Source organism: Silurus meridionalis, chromosome 29, assembly GCF_014805685.1.
Source record: "Silurus meridionalis isolate SWU-2019-XX chromosome 29, ASM1480568v1, whole genome shotgun sequence".
NCBI classification, from domain to species: domain Eukaryota; kingdom Metazoa; phylum Chordata; class Actinopteri; order Siluriformes; family Siluridae; genus Silurus; species Silurus meridionalis.
In genome coordinates, this window is record NC_060912.1 from 9,856,158 (window position 1) to 9,873,657 (window position 17,500).

Sequence of the window (17,500 nt, forward strand, 5' to 3'; positions counted from 1 at the left end):
GTACCACTCACTTGTTCTGCACCTCTACTTACATGCCCGGCCACTGGATGCAGTTCTTCAGCATTTCCAAAGTGTCACAGTCCTCCAGATGAATACTAGTAGGTGCAAGTGTGGCAGCAGATTGACTATGGAATGGGGACCACCAAGAGGTGACAGGCTTGATTTCCATATATTGGGTAGTACAATTGTCATTCTTCTCTACTAGGTGGCTAACAATTTGCCATCAGGACCTCTTTGGGTCAACATTCCAAATGGGTCAGGGGATATGTAGAAAACATAAATGCTCCCATACACCATATTGACCTGGAGAAGGACTGATGTCCAGTACAACAGGCATCCTATTGTATAGCGATGTGATGGCTCATTGTTGGGAGTGGACATGGAGGACAAAACCAGCTACCCAGAATTTGTTTGTCTGCCCACAGTGTCCATCTTTGTCTCAGTGGATGGGACGGTGCTGTGGTGTCACAGTGAAACATGAACTTGTGATGTATAATTTACAATAATATCTGTAGGGGGTAAAATCTCAGAAGGAAACTTTGACGGAAGCTGACACAACAAGTGTGTGTGTGTGTGTGTGTGTGTGTGTATGTGTGTGTGTGTGTGTGTGTGTGTGTGTGAGTGAGAGAAAGAGAGTGAGATAAGCATGTAGGCGGACCTCGTCTTCGCTCTGTCAGATGAGATCGTGCAGCGGCTCGGTGTGTGAGTCGCTGAACTCGCGAGTGTGTGTCTTGCTCTTTATATCCTCATCTCATCCCACCTCTTCACGCCCCCTTCTCTCTCTTTCTCTCTCTCTCTCATTCCTGTACACTCCGTCAGTTCCTCGCTCAGCTCTTCCTCTTGTTCTTCAGGATTCTCTCCTCCTCTCCCTCTATTTTTCGCTGTGCGTTGGCCGGTGCACTCCTCCCTCTCTCTGTTTCTCACTCTCTCGCCTTCTATCTCTTCCTCCCTCTCTCTGTTTTCTTTCTCTTTCTCACACTTGTTCCGTGGTGTTTTTTGTTCTCGTGCCTGGTGTGAGCAGAGCAGTTCATTCTGAAGAAGCGTCACTGCTGCCTCCTGTGAGTACTCTCTCTCTCTCTCTCTCTCTCTCTCTGCTTCATTCTCTCTCTCTCTCTCTCTCTCTCTCTCTCTCTCTCTCTTTCTCTGCTGGGTTTCTTGCATGTTGATGTCCATGTGCTTGTCACTGAAGGTTTAAAGATAGATAGAGAAAGAGAGAGAGAAAGAGAGAGAGAGAGGAAAAAATAAGAAAAGTGTAAGAGAAAAAAATGGTGCGTATGAGAGACAGTGAAAGAGAGATAGATAGAGAGAATGAATAATGCTGAATAGATAGCAGACTTTAGACAATTCACTGATGCTGGGAAAAAACTGACAAAGAAACAGTGCAGAGAAAAAGAAGGGATAAGCGAAAAAATGATGCGGGACATTGAGAGAAGAATAATAGAGACAGAAAATAGTGAAAAAAAAAACAGGTGAGTTTCATGTAAATATATGGGTCCGAGATAGTAGATTGGTGGTGCTTTCTCTCTCTCTCTCTCTCTCTCTCTCTTTCTTTCTCTCTCTTTAAACCTCTTTCTTTTCCTTTCTTTCTCATTGTGAAACGCACACACTGATTGATATTAAGCCTCTGCAGAGTTAATTTTTTCTTTACACATGAAGTTTTAGTAATGGGCAAAAAGCATGCACACACACACACACACACACACACACACACACACTCTCTCAGCAGGTGAGTTCACTCATGCACACTGAATTCTGGATGCGGTGAAATTGCTGTATGTGTGCATGAATGTGTTAGTCTGTATGTTTTTTTTGTGTGTGTGTGTGTGTGTGTGTGTGTCTGTGTGTGTGTGTTGTAGTGGTACAACTTCCCATATTAACTAAAAGGTGCACAGCAGTAAAACGTGTTTCTGCCCTATAATGTCAACTTAATGTAATTTCCATTTAAAGTCATTGTGAGTCTCGAAAGAGGAAAAAATACAACAACAACAACACAATAATAGAAGCAGTAAATAGAGTAAATAGAGTGTATTTTTTCAGCCACACTCAACAACAACGATAGCTTTTCCACTGACCAATAGTCAGAAGAGTCACACTTAGTCATTTAGTCTAAATAAGCAAATGTTTAGTCCCCATTTGCTCTTATAATAACCTCTATACTTCTGAGAAGATACTTCCACTAGATTTTGGAATGTACTTGTGGAGATTTGTGAAATCTCCACAAGGGTGTTAGTAAAGTCAGGTACAGCTGTAGGTGAGGTGAGGAGGCCTGGGGTGCAGTCAGCGTTCACATTCATCCCAAAGGTGTTCGATAGAGTTGAGTTCAGAGCTCTATAGCAGGAACTTTTCCACTCCAACCCATGCAAAGCAGATCGTCCTGAAGCTGGTTTTGTGCACAGGGGCATGGCCATGCTGGAACAGATTCGGGTCTCCTAGTTTAAGTGAAAGAAAAGTGTCAAGCTACAACATCCAGTGACATCCTATACAACTGTGTGACTCCAAATTAGTGGTAACAATTTGAAGAGGAATTGAGAAGTCATGTGAAAAGAGTTGTAGGATCACCTGAAAGCAGCAGGAGCTACATTTAAATATCCTTTGCTAATAAAAAAGAACCAGAGACATGTGTACCTAATCTGTTTGATTGTCAAAGTGCTATGCGTACAGTCCTAAGGAACCCAAAGTGAAGCAGGGTGGTGGTATCTTGTGAATGTCCTGAGGCATTTGATGTCATTCTGAGGTATACACAGGAACATGTTTCAGGAGAAATGAATCTCATCTGCCACAAAACGGAATACAGCAAGAAAATTGAGGTTTGGATGAAACTGTGACCCAAAACATACAGGCCACAATAACTCTCCAAATTGGAGTGTGAATTCCAGTGAGAATTCAGGGAGGATTTCAAAAGTGCGAGTCCCTCAGAGGGATCCTTGCAACCTTGGGAGACGAAGATGTTGTTCCTCAAGGACGTAGACATCTTGAAAGTGTAACCGGCGTCGGCAACACCAGAACAAAGTAGCAAAAGTCATTCTTTGAAATACGTCTGCGCTTATACGCTTTTTCATAATTTAAAAGTACAGTCTAAAGACATTATATCCACATAAAACTATGGGGAGGACTATAGAAAAAGCACCTGGCAACCTGGCATTGAACCCTGCATTAAATTTAGGACTATTATATATTTCAAAAAATGTTAATTATTGAATATACATAAAATCTGGAGCTTCATGATGTGAAAAAAACTGATCTTGAGGTCTCAAAGGTCTCTGGATAGGGTGTTTTTATCAAAGTGAGGTACAGTATGTGTAATGAGTACTATCCCACCAATTACCAGAGATTAGGTCTTTTTTGCAGCACTCTGGGGATCTAAAAGCCCTCGGTTTGTTCAGTCTGGTAAGAGTGAAGAAGATAACGAGAGGATAGAGATATATATATAGTCGAATTCTATACTGTGTTTACGGTTAATGGATTGGATAACCGGCACCATGTTCATGTTAAAAGGTTTGCCATAATTAGCCGTGGGACAGTGACACTGTGCTGAGAGGAAAAAAAAGAGAAAAGTGATGACGTTATACAACTTGTGTGCATGTGATATGAGATCATATATATGTCAGTCTGAAGACAGCTATTGAACAATGCTGAAAGGTCGAAATGTGAAACGATATGAAGCAATTTCCGCCTTTAAAGCCAGCGTGGATCATCCGGTTTCCTCGTGGGAGTTTACGAGAGAATTGTGGCTACGATCAGCAGCCCAGAAATCCACCACGCTACCAGAGTCAGAAAATAACCAACATTGTGTTACTAAATTAAATTGCATTCATCAGAAAATTTTTTTGCAAAATTGTTAGGAAATTAAAGTGTGTTAATAAGAAGAAAACACTCACAGGTACGTAGTTTGAAATAAAAATACATCCATCAGAACCAACCAGAACGTTTAAGATTTAAACTACAATCATTAGAAGCAACCACAGACCAACACTATACTAGTTACTAAATTAACTTAGATTAATTCAAATTAAAGCTGAAGAAACACAATGTTATTACTGTAAACCAGTGAAACGTTGATAACCTCAGCATTTTAGGGAAGTGTTAGCTCAGGGGTTAAGGCTCTTGGGTATTAAGCTGCCACTATTGGCCCCTCAAGCGAGGCCCTTAATCCTCTGGGGTTCTATATCAACACCCTGGGGATCCATGAGATTATTGAGCAATGCAGGAGCTTTGGGGATGGATTTTGTAGTTAATGCCATCAGTCTACTACAATAATTTAGGACCACAGGTTGCATTTTGTCACTTTTAGAACAATGAACTGTATTGAATGGACATTCGATGCCACCCAGATGAGGATGTGTTCCCACTTTTGAGTCTGGTTCCTATCAGGGTTTCTTCCTCATACCATCTAAGGGATTTTTTTCTTTGCCACAGATACCACTAGTTTTCTCATTATGGATAAACCCCTTTAATTGAGATATAATGAATGGACATTTGGCGCCACTTAGTTCAGTATAAGTCTGGTCCCTTTCAAGGTTTCTTCCCCATGCCATTTCCAGGAGTTTTTTTCAAGCCACTGTTGCTACTGACTTGTTTATTAATTACTTTACTTAAGTCATTTTTTGGCTACTTTCCAGTTTTAATGAGTACCAAAGATATCAGCAACTTTTACTATCTACTCAACTACATTTATGATTCAATAGATGTACAATTTGCTCCACTGCATTTGAAATGAAAACAAACGTTACGATTAATTTTGCACTTCCGTTGAAGAAGTCATTAAGTCACAACACTCCCCTACCTGCATCTGCTGCCTGGGGGAGACTTGTTAGCACCACTGGCCTCATTTCTAGTCCAAAAAGAAGCTAAAATAAATTCCAGAAACTTCAAGAATCAGCTTTTGTTCAGTGAAAATATTGAGAGAAAAAATTAAAACTCAGAGGTGCATCAAATCACAGTCAGCTCTGAATATTTGGTTTTACTTTATCTACAATGATTTACCTTCTTTGTATTTGTCAGATGAATACTAATTCTTCTTCTACTTTTTGACATACTGTAATTTCATTGCTTAATCAAAGTCAACCTTTTTGAAAGATCCGTTTACTTTGTTATTTTAAATTTTTTATTATCAACTTGTTTGATCTTTGTTTCATTCCGGCACGTTGAAAAGTCTGTTGAGTTGTTTGTTAATGCAGTATCGAGGTGTCTAATTTGATTTGTATTTTGGGAAATAAAACCTCACAAATCAGCTGTTTTTGGCTTTTCACTAGCGTGTGTCTTGGTGTTGAGGACTGGTGCGTTTTTAAGCCTACGGTCAATATGAGTCAAATACTCAAGTACTGTTCAAATCAGATACTCAAAGACTTTTTACTCACGTCATATTGGAATTGGTGACTTTGTGAGGGAGGAGGTTTTGCATTTGGGTATCCATACTTTTAATGACTTTCGTGTACACTTTAAGAAAGACTGTGGAAGACAAATAGAATTCCTTGCTGGTGCTTAGCAGTATTTCCAGCAACTATTCAATTTTTGGCTCCTTGGCTACTTACACACATATGCTCACACACACACACACACACTTCCTCTTCATATTGTGTTGCTTTTATTTTCATCCCTTCATGCTCCATTTCACCTGTGGCTGTATTGACCTGCAGTAGGCCCCTTCCTTCCCTCCCACTTATTCTCTCGCTTTGCTATTTATCACATTGTGTCAGTGTCATTTCGCGCACAGCTAGCAGCATTAGGCAATGCATTAACACGCTGACAGTGATGCTACCGAAGTGAGCACCCGACTATCTCTCTTTCTCGCTTTCTCTCTCTTTGTGTCTTTCTGTCTCTGCTTCTCTTTCTCTCTCTACTGATAAGAATCACAGATTGGTGCCTTGAGGGTGGGGACTGAAGGGGGTGTCAATGATGAAAGGGCATTCCTTTGTGTGTACAAGTATGAGTGTGTGAATATGTAGGTGTGTGTGTGAGAGTGTGTGTGTCACTTGTGGAAAAACTAGTGGAGGAAGGTTTGTAGGGTCTTAATACAGATCTGCCAATGTGATGGACCTCGATCATTAAATAAGGGTAAAGGTGAGAGTGAAGAAAGTGATTGTGTTTTCCTGAACGTTTTCCAATTTCAGGATGCTTCAGCACATGCATGCAACAGTAGAAATAGGCAATGGTGCTTATTTTCTTTTTCGATCCAATATCAAGTATTGTTGATATCAATAGGTTTACCAAAATCAGTATTTAAAAAGCATTGTTTTGTTATTTTCTTCAAAAATTTAAATGGATAATGGTCTAAAATAAACCAACAAAAAAGTACACTATTAAAATTATACTACATCTATAAGAAACAACCACAACATCCACAGAGCACATGCTAGGCTAGATATTGGTTAGTGTTACATCCCTATTGTTACATCCCTCAGAAACAACCACAAATACTGAGTTTCTGGATTCATCAACTGAAGCAACATTGTTATCTGATTATACTTCATCTAATAGAAACAACCACAGAGCGCATGCTAGGCTAGTCATCAGTTAGCCAAAACTAGCTAGAACTTGTATAAGGGTTATTATGGTAACAATTTGGACATTGGGGAAACATTTCCCCTCACGGATTATGTGCCTGGGATATTCTATTTTTCTGGAAAAAAAAAAAAATTCATTAGCAAAGAATATTCTATTGAGCAAGAATAAGCCTTTCAGGACGACTGCAACTCTCACCAGAGATGTTTTCGAGAACCTGAGTTTCAAGCACTATATTTGTGCAACAGCCTTCAGACGCTATTGAGTGTTTGGCTAGAAATAAAAGCGAGTTCTTCATGCAGAGGTGATGAAAAGCTTTTCAGCTTATGAACACTTCATCACGCTAAAATACAGACAGAAAGTCGCGGAGACCCTCAGTGCTCGCCAGGTAAAAGAATGGCATTTCTGTATGTTCGGGTCAGAATTGGTGATGTGTGTAGCAGTAAACAGCGCTTCTTTTTCCGTACGAGAGCTAATCATTTGCTCTTCTCCAGTCTTCAAAAGTTACCTCACACATTGATTCAGAAGCTGTTGCTCAATTCTGAATGTAGGATTACATTCAATGTTTATAGCAGCTAGAATGTGGGAACTAATTCCTTTTATGGACGCTTTAAAACATTTTTGACAATATACTCGTGAGCTAAACCAAAGAACTACATGTCCCATAAACCACTGCAACATGCCGCCATGTTTGTTTTTGCACCTGATTCACAATCAGCACAATTAATACTTGTATAAAAACTCCCCACTCTTCCACACTTGCTGTTTCTCTTTTTTTTTTCTTTTCAAGATTGTCCTTTCCCATGGTAGGTTATGTTTATCTTCTTCATGTGGTTTTCTTCCTTTTGTGATTAGAACATCTAGAGGCACTTTTCCTTTTTATGTGTCTGCTCTCAAGACTGGTATGATCTCCGTACTCCAAATATTAGATGTGAACATTTTATTACCTTGTTTAATATTGAATGTCATCTGTCTCCTATGTCTTAGAACGTATGCTAATGGGACAGAAATGCATCTCCGTAAATGAGGTTGGTGCGATTCACATCTCGATGCATAGCCAACAATACGATACATTAAAGATACACATCAAGCAGCTACTGATGTGATGTGATATGAGTTCGATTCGAATTAACACAATGCGATTCAACACAAAATAAGGCTTCTGTAGTGCAAAAGAAGAAAGATGACATAAAACCAGATTTCTTTCCTGTTTTGTCTCTAGGATGCAGCTCTACCTCTGCCATGTTAATCTGTATTCTATGTGACTCTCAGGACACGCCTCAACCTCCGTAGCGTTGTGATACGTCATATTCGTAGATAGAAATGGCATTTCTGTGTGTTTGGCTCAGAATGGATGATGCTTGTGGCAGTAAACTGCGTTTCCTTTTTAATTATTGAGCGCAAATCATTCACTGTTCCTCAGTGTTTCAATAGTTACCTCATACTTTGATCCATTAACTGAGAAGTTGTTGCTTGATTCTAAATGTAAGATTATATAAAATGACTGACTGTAGCTGCGAAAATATAAGAATTTACAGGATTTACAAGATGTTCCACAATGTTTGGTAGATTATTGGTTAAGGCATTAGACTTTGCTCCAAAGGTTGTATTTTAAAATCCCAGCCACACCAAGCTGCTGCTCCTGGCCCAATGAGCAGGTCCATTATATGAATGAGATAAATGTAGTTCTGGATTAGGTCATCTGGCAGATGCTGTAAAATCATTCTGGAGTAGAAGGTTGTGATTTCACATCCCAGAAACACCAACTCTCAACTGTTAAGGTGTATACATGAGATCATTGTAAGTTATTCTGGCTATTCGTGGCTGTTTGACAAATGCTGTAAATGTGTAAATGGAGGTTGACATGTCATTCTTTTGTAATGGTTATCAAATGCTGGTGGCAGAAAAGCAATAAAATGCATAGGGATGTGCTTTTATAGTAAAATCATTACATTTTAAACATGAACTCTATCAAGGAAAAGCTGTTCTGCGTTTTCGTTGATGTTTTATTTTGGATTGGTTTCAGTTCGATGCTTTAAATCTTTTTTTTTAATATGCTTGTGGAGATTTTCGCTTATCCAGTCACAAGGGTGTTAGTCAGGTCAGGTACTGGTGTAGGTGAGGTGAGGAGGCTGTTCTCAGCATTCCTATTCATCTCAAAAGTGTTTATTGGAGTTGAGGTCAGAGCTCTATAGCAGGAGATCTTCCACTCCAACCCTTGTTAAGCGCATCTTCATGGAGCTGGCTTTGTGCACAGGGGCATTTTCATGCTGAAACAGGTTTGAGTTTCGTAGATCAATTGACGGAAAAGTTTCATGCAACTGAATTTAAAGACATTCTATATAATTGTCTCTGTTCGATATGCTGATTTAAATGTGGTTTTTGTATATTTATGTTTCTGACCTAAGTAAACCTGACTTATATACACAGTATATACACAAAAATACATATAATGTATTGACAAAAACATGCAAGGATGCTTGATTTAGTGTTGCCACCCCTTATAATTCTCATGCCACCCCCTTGCCACCCCATAAATAATTTATATCTGACCCTGACATTCAAAACGTTCTCCAGAAGGATCTTTAAAAGCTCCAATTTAAAACTTTTTGTGAGACTGATGCTAATGAAAAGAATCCTGAGCACTCTAGACTTGGAGAAAAAAAAACGTTATCTTTTAATCAGCTGAATAGCACAAGTCTACGAACTTGAAACCCTTTGGCCTCTTAAGTATCTGACTCTGAATGCAGGCATCTGAGAGGCAGCAGGTCTCTTTCTTCATGTCCGTCTGCCCTCTGAGTTGTTTAGAACATGCTTTAGCAATAGAAAGACCGCTTTTCACATTTAGTTCGAAGCCATAAAAGAAGTCATCAACGTACTGTATAAGAGCGTCTAAACCTCGAAAAGTTAGAATTGGAAACATATTGATTAAAAAAATAATAATAATAAACAAATAAACACTGAATGGAACAGCCACAACTTTTAAGGCTCACTTAAGCACAAACACACACACACACACACACACACACACACACACACACACACACTAACAAACACAGAACAGATTGGGCTATCATTTGTCATGTCAGAAAGCCAATATCTACTCGTACTCACTTGTTTAATAAGCAAGCCGACATGCGGTGTTGTAAAAGAAAGTGCTTTAAATGCAGTGCAGTAGGTGTGAGTGAAAAACACAGCTGATTTATAGACTGCGACTTTAAGACGAAGTAGAGAAGGATGGAGCTTAAACTGTAGATCCAGAGGAGAGATCAGTCTCTAAGTTTGGCAGTAGCTCAGTGGTTAAAGCTCTGGGTTACTGATCAGAAGGTCAGCAGTTCAAGCCCTGGTATCTCCAAGCTGCTTCTCTTAGGGCCCCTGAGCAAGGCCCTAAAGATGCTGGATCAAGTGACATCACTCATCTTTTAACTCAAGCTTTATTGCCATTTTTTTACATACACAGTATACAAAAAGTGTTACTCACGGACCAAGGTTTACTGACAAGAGTAAACATTAAACATAGAGTTATGATGCGATAAACATGAGGTAGATGTGATAAGAGTTTGAAATATAAGTAGTGTAAAAAAAAGATTAAAGTAAAAAGAACAGGGTAAAAACTGATTGATTGCAAAATAAATAAAAACCCATTTTACAGATGCCTCCATATTAATATTTTGACCAAGTTTGTGTCAGTACTGATAATGAAATGAATTAGGTACTTAAAGTTCATCAGTTTTAAACAGAGCCCATGAAGAGTGAATGCATGTTTTAGCATTTAGTTTATTAGACTTGTTCTTTGGGAAGTGGTACAGTAGCTGCTCAGTGATTGACGCTCTGGGTTACTGATTGGAAGGTCAGAAGTTAAAGCCTTGGTATTGCCAAGCTGTTGTATTTATGAGCAAGGATCTTAACACTTTGTGCTCCAGGGGTGCTGACCTCAGCTTCCCAACATTGCTGTTATATGCAAAGAAAAATCAAGTCAGGAAGCTTTTACGTGTAACTCAGTACACAGTAAAATGAAAGATTTCTCTAGGATCCTGGTGCTGCATAAAACAACATCAAGCTACATCCCACCACAGAGAGCTACACACAGAACACAGAAATCAGGACTAAAGTAAGTTTCTTTATAATGTTAGAAATTACATTTTCAATGAAAGGCATTCACTTTTTGCATTTGTTTGGGGCAGGGTTGCTGTTCAAAACAGTTTCTGTACAGCTGTAAGTGAAGTGCATTTATGGTTAATGACATACAGCAGCTAATTGCCAAGAATACATTTATTTACGGCATTTCGCAGACGCCAAAACAGGACTGTCTCTGAACTTGCAGCTGTTACTTTGTCAGGTTCAAGTACACACTGCATGGCATGTGTATGGGTGAAGTCCTAGATACCAATAAATAGTCCCTGTCTAGTATTGGAAAAGAGGGTAAAAGGGCACCCAGTAGGTAGGGATGAGGATCCTCCACTTGACCACCAGAAACTCCTTTTACAACATTTATTTACCACGTGGCACACTCCTGCCCCAGCACCTCCTGAGTCTAAATGGCCCCCAACCCTCAGTCCAATGCATCAGTCTGCAGAACAAAAGGGCCGGATTAGAGCAGAGGGTAAAAGGTTGCACCAGTAAAACCGGGATAAAACGGCACCCCAGTAGGTAGTATCAGAGGGTTGAGGACCTTCCACTTGATGGCACACTCTTTTTAGAACATGTTGCACTCGTACCATAAGGCTCACTCCTGCCCCAACAACTTCTGAGCCAAAATGGCCCCCATACCCTCCGTTCAATACATCAGTCTGCAGAACAAATTGGCATAATTGAAATAGAGGATAAAATGGCACCCCAGTAGAAGTATCAAAGGGTTGAGGACCTTCTACTTGATGTCGCACTTTTTTTAGAACATGCTGCACTCATTTAGCACATGCACTCTCCTGCCCCACCACCTCCTGAGCCAAAATGCCCCTAACTCTCTGTCCAATGCATCAGTCTGCAGAACAAAAGGAAAAAAAGTCAGAAGAATGCAAAAGTGAGCCCCCGCAAAACACAAAACCACCTTTTCTTTGCAGAAAGTCCTGAACTCAGGACCAGATCAGGTGCTCCATATTTCATAAGATCCAGCATCAGTACAAACCTCTGCTAATAGCAACCAAGCTATTATCAGGAACTGCCTCATCTATGCACCTTTTATGGAGGCATCCAAGTCTTCCCCATCACAGGGTTTCAGCGCCACGGTTTGGCACCACAGTAAGGAAGATTCGATGGAGTTTTAGCTGAGCTCTGGGCTTGCATTTCAGAAACACACTCAGATTCAAGTTCACACTCCACCGTGTGTGCATCGGTGCATGTATGTGCAGGTGGGTACATGTCACATGACCTCTAACAGCGATATCATGTTTTTTCACTCTCACACTCGTAATCTCTTTCTCTCTCTGTCTCAATCTGAATGAACTTTTTAAAAAAATATTTGTTCAAAATCAAAAAAACGAATCTTTACAGAATCTTTACAGAATCTGTATATACGCAGCTGTGCTATTTACAGCATTCGTTTAAATGAAGTGTGTCAATATTTAGGAAATTTTAGTGGATGTACCGTCTTCAATTTAGATACTCACAGAGAGGGAAGTGCAGAGCGCAAATTAGCTCATTATACACTATCTGTGTGTGTGTGTGTGTGTGTGTGTGTGTCGGTTTAAGTGCTGCAGGCAAAAGACAACACTGGCCACGATCTATTACTCTGCAGCATGTTAAAATGAAACCTGTGTGTGAGGAAACCTTTCACACCAAGCATGCTGCATGGACACACACACACACACACACACACACACACACACACACACACAGACAAGGATCATGTGGCTGAAAGAGAGAAGGATAAACAAGTAAAGAAAAAGATGTGTATAGAAAGAGTTAGAAGAGAAAAGAACAAGAGATACAGAACCAGAAAGAAAGTGAGAAGTGAGGGATTTGTAAAAGAAAACGAAGAAGGGAAAAATAAAGGAAGGAGATATATAAACTGCATGAAAAAAGAGATTCTGATAATCAATGAAAAACCACAGTAGCAGTGTGGAAAGATGGACGGGGTGAACAGTAAATGAGAAGGAGACAGAAGTAAAGAATAATGTGGAAAAGAGTGGAAAAAAGAAAAGAGAGAAAGAGATGGGTCAAGAAAGAGAAGAACAGTGTAGGGTGAGGGACTGAAAAAGCACAAGATGTGTTAAAAAGAGAAATAACAGTTTGATGAGAGAGAGAGAGAGAGAGAGAGAGAGAGAGAGAGAGAGAGAGAGAGAGAGAGAGAGAGGGAATGAAACACAGCATGATTCTCAGATGCCACTGACTGCAGAGAGAAACACTGATGACAAGAGACTCCCCATTTTCACATGAGTCACCAGGAAGAGCGGGAGTAAGAGAGAGAGAGAGAGAGAGAGAGAGAGAGAGAACAAGAGAGGGAGAACAAGAGAATGAGAGAGAGTTTCTTCCTGCAGAGAGCAGGCGAGCATTAGACAGATCTCCGCTATGCCACGATTACTCAGATTTATCAGTGTCAGTGTGCGCTGAGCGTGCTCTATCGCTTCTCTCTCTCTGTCTGTCTGTCTGCAGGGTTAGACCTCTTTATTCTCTCATTATAGTTCAACAATAACAGCTCCAGAGGGTGTGTATGTGTGTCTGAGCGTGTGTGTGTGTGAGCGTGTGTATCACGCACACTTTTTTTTTTTTTTTGCGATCGCTTCTTTACGCACTGCATATAAATCATCTCCAGCCCAGGCATTAAAATGCACTGATGCCTTTCCTGTTCTTGAGAAATTTCTAGTAAATCCAGAGGTTAGGTCTTCATCTGGAGGTCAGAACATAGTCTGGAAATCAGATCTTATATTGGAGATCGGATATTAATCAAAGATCACATATAAATCTGGGCATCAGGTCTTAATTAGTAATTAGACATTAGTCTTGACATCTTATTTTGGAAATTGGATGTTAATTCGAGATCACATATTAATCTGGACATCCGATCTTAGTCTGGAGAGCAGATTATAGACTGGAAATCAGATATTAATCAGATATTAGATCTTAGTTTGGACCTCAGGTCTTAGTCTGGACATCAGATTTTAATCAGAAATTGGACATTAGTCTTGACATCTAATTTTGGAGATCAGATATTAATTAGAGATCACATTAATCTGGACATCGGATCTTAGTCTGGAGATCAGATATTAATCAAAGATTAGATCTTAGTTTAGAAGTCGGATCATAGCCTGGAAGTTAAATACTAATCAGAGATTAAGGCTTAGTCTGGAAATCAAATTCTAACCAGGAATTGGACATTAATCTGGACATCTTGTTTTGGTGATCAGTTATTAATCAGAGATCACATATAAAACTGGAGATTAGATCTTAATGTGAACATCAGATCTGGAGATCATATCATAGCCTGGAGCTCAGATATTAATCATTAATTAGATCTTAGTTTGGACATCATATCTTAATCTGGGAATTAGATACTATTAAGAAATCAGATTTTAATCTGTTGATCAGTTCATAGTCTAGAGACCAGAACTTAGAAGGTGATCAGATCAAAGTCTGATTCTGCCAGTATCTTGGGTTTGTTATTTGTTGTATGAATATTGTTATAACTTGATCTGTCATGGATTAGATCTCTTAATCCAGAGAGCAGTTATAACTACAGATTCAGTGGTATTAGTGTGGGAATTGATTCCATTTAGACCTTGTGGGTCTGGAAATGATTGGATCTCATGGTCTTAACTGGTGATTGGCTAGACTTTGTATTCTGACTAGATCTTGGGGTCTAAATATGTAATATACAAATCCTTAGAATGTAATGAATCAATGGACTCATGCATCCCACTCACAAGTCCTTCGAATTCGGCTGATTCGCTACGTGTTTCTACTCTGACGATTCTGCTGAATCCCGCGGTTCAGGTGGATCAGTCAGGACACGTACAGAACCCGCGAAACTGAGTCTCTTGTGTTTCTGACCAAACAGGAAGTTTCCTGAACAACTCAGTCGACTACTAGTTGCTACAAGTACATGCTAACAACAACTCAGAACAACTAAATGTAATTTATAATTTGCATATTTTTTATTTGAATGTTGTTACTAGCAAGATAACCAAGTACTCGAGTGATCCGAGCAAATGAAGAGAATGATTCATGAATCCAGAGTCATATAAAGAATCGGGTGATTCTTGATAAATCTGATGAATCTAGGGTGAACTATTTTCCATACATCCTCTTTACAGGAGTCTGTATTGCTGTTGGTGTTTCTGCACAGGGTTTTAAACTAAACATGATTTGATGGCAGCAACACGTCTAGTAGCTATAACAGGTTGACTTTCAGCATTCGGATCCATCCAGAGTGGTATCGCTATTTTACTAGGGTTCACTCACCCCCTTCATGTTCTCGTACCCCAGAATTGAGTGTTCTCAGCTGACGGGAAAAAACGAGCAACGAGGACAAGAACAGAGCGGCGATCGGAAAAGAACTGGAGCTGAGAAAAAAATAATATCGAAGGCAAGATTACAAAACCAATTATTCGCGGTCCACTGTAATCACCTCTAAGGGGCTGTTAAAGCGAAGATTAGGCGTGTGATCATGTATGAAAAACAGCCACATCTTTTCTTTTCTTCATGCTAAATGAAGAGTGACTGCTTTCGAATCGCCATCACAATCAGCGATATCAACACAATTCACCTCACTCAACTCATCAGCTCATCCCCCAGCCACTCGCACGTGCCCGCGCACTGAAACCCTACCGGTTCGAAGCGTAGCTTTACTTTTTATTGCTTTTTCATCTGACTGCATCATTTTCATTCCGTCCCCTGCTTTCCCACCGAGAACAATTCTTCAGCCTGGATGAAGGGGTCGAGCCATTAGCATGGGTCACCGCTGTATGATTTCACACTCGGGTTTTTTTATTTTTGCATGACAGGTCTGAATTTTTTACTCGGCTCTGGAGAAATGCCGAACCGACCGAGCCGGCCCTCTTTATCTCCCTGCCAGCGTAACTTCACTGCTTAAACACTCGGCTCATGTGGTAATGCAGTTAAATGGGCCGTGTGATGGTTGGAGCAAAAAAACAGACAGAAGAAAAAAAAAAATTCCACACATTCCTGCGTCCATCCGGTATTTGACTTCAGAGTCCATAAAGACCTGGTCACACCTGCATTGGTACATTTACATTCATAACTTTTACCTGAATAGTTATTCAATTGAAAATGCCTGTAAAACATCAGAGTCAGACCGAGTGAAGAACAGCCGTATTGTAAATGCATTAACGATCATGAGAACGAGACTAAAAACCTGCATACGAGTGAAATCTTTGGTACAACTTTACAACAAACACATTCGATGCACAAATGGGAAGTGGTAGCTCAGTGAGTAAGATGTTGGACTTCAGATTAGGAGGATATGAGTTCAAATCTCAGGACCACCATGCTGCCACTGCTGGTCCCTTGAGCAATTGTAACTGTAAGTCACTCTGCCAAGTGCTTTTAACATGAACACGTTATTTGCATGTTTAAAGCAGAGTCAGGAAGTGAAATGAATCAATGCAGCAGAGCTCGCGTTAGAATTCTGCTGATGGCGACCTCTGCTGGAGGAAAGTGGGAGTGTCGTAGGCTACAGAAATCAGTAAGACAAAAACTGTTCAAATGAATGGACGTTAGATGTTAATAGTGTCTATGCTGGGGGGGGTGTCTCTGTATGGGTGGAAACTTTAGAATTATTCCTTGAACAAGCTGAAAACATACAACAGGGTTTGTACAGAATTCCTTTGGCTGCTCTAAGTGCCTGCTGTAAACTAACCTTACCAGAATATCATTCAGAGGATTTATTTTGTAATGACGGACGGACGGATGGACAGAAAGAAATTGATGGAAAAAGAGAAATGGATGGATGGATAAAAACTGATAGAAATGATGGATGGATGGATGGATGGATGGATGGATGGATGGATGGATGGATAGAAACACTTATAGAAATAATAGATGGATGGATGGATGGATGGATGGATGGATGGATGGATGGATGGATGGATAGATAGATAGATAGATAGATAGATAGATAGATAGATAGATAGATAGAAAGAAATTGATGAAAAAGAGAAATAGATGGATGGATAAAAATTGATAAAAAGGATGGATGGATGGAAACACAGAAATAATGGATGGATGGATGGATGGAAACACTTATAGAAATAATGAATGGATGGATGGATGGAAACACTGATAGAAATTATGGATGGATGGATGGATGGATGGATGGATGGATGGATGGATGGAAACATAGAAATAATGGATGGATGGATGGATGGATGGATGGATGGAAACACTGATAGAAATTATGGATGGATGGATGGATGGATGGATGGATGGATAGATAGATAGATAGATAGATAGATAGATAGATAGATAGATAGATAGATAGATAGATAGATAGATAGATAGATAGATAGATAGATAGATAGATGATAGATAGATTTTTTTTTTTTTTTTGCATTTTATTTATTTATAACCAAATACTTACCATTACAGAACATTTTATCTGGGCGAAATCTAGTGGAACATCTTCCCAGAAGAGTGGAGGTTTTTATAATAGCACATGGAGACTAAATGTTGAATGGGATGTTTATTCACATGCTGTGTGTAAATTCTTGTTCTATCCTGACTCCATTCTGAGGAGCATTTACTGAGGGACCTGACCTGACCTGACCTTTACAGGGGCATTTCAGCTATCAAAGAATCTTTCTTTATCTCTTTCTTTATCCATCTTTATCTGCCCCAAGATGCTGAGTCGACATCCTTTTACAACCGTACTGCTATAAATCAGAAGAGATTTCATCAACACTGAGAGTTGTATCAGCATCAAGGCCTGGTCTTATGCAGCATCTTTAGAAGCAAAAAACAAACATTGTGTACTGTGCAGGAGAATCGGTTTCCTGTGGAGGAACAGAATCAGCGTGAGAAGTGAAAGGATTAACAGCATGGGAGT

General features: G+C 39.7%; 1 protein-coding gene across 4 annotated transcripts in view; it reads left to right on the forward strand.

Moving 5' to 3' along the window:
• The first annotated feature begins 748 nt into the window (after nt 1–748).
• The window catches only part of LOC124382194 (RNA binding protein fox-1 homolog 3-like), a 174,879-nt gene continuing 158,127 nt past the window's right edge, over nt 749–17,500 (forward strand). The window contains exon 1 of one of the 4 annotated variants that reach the window (XM_046844353.1): nt 749–1,058. The gene's annotated coding sequence lies outside the window, so the exon portion shown is untranslated. The remainder of the gene's footprint in view (nt 1,059–17,500) is intronic. The other 3 variants (XM_046844351.1, XM_046844355.1, XM_046844352.1) reach the window with 3 other exon arrangements.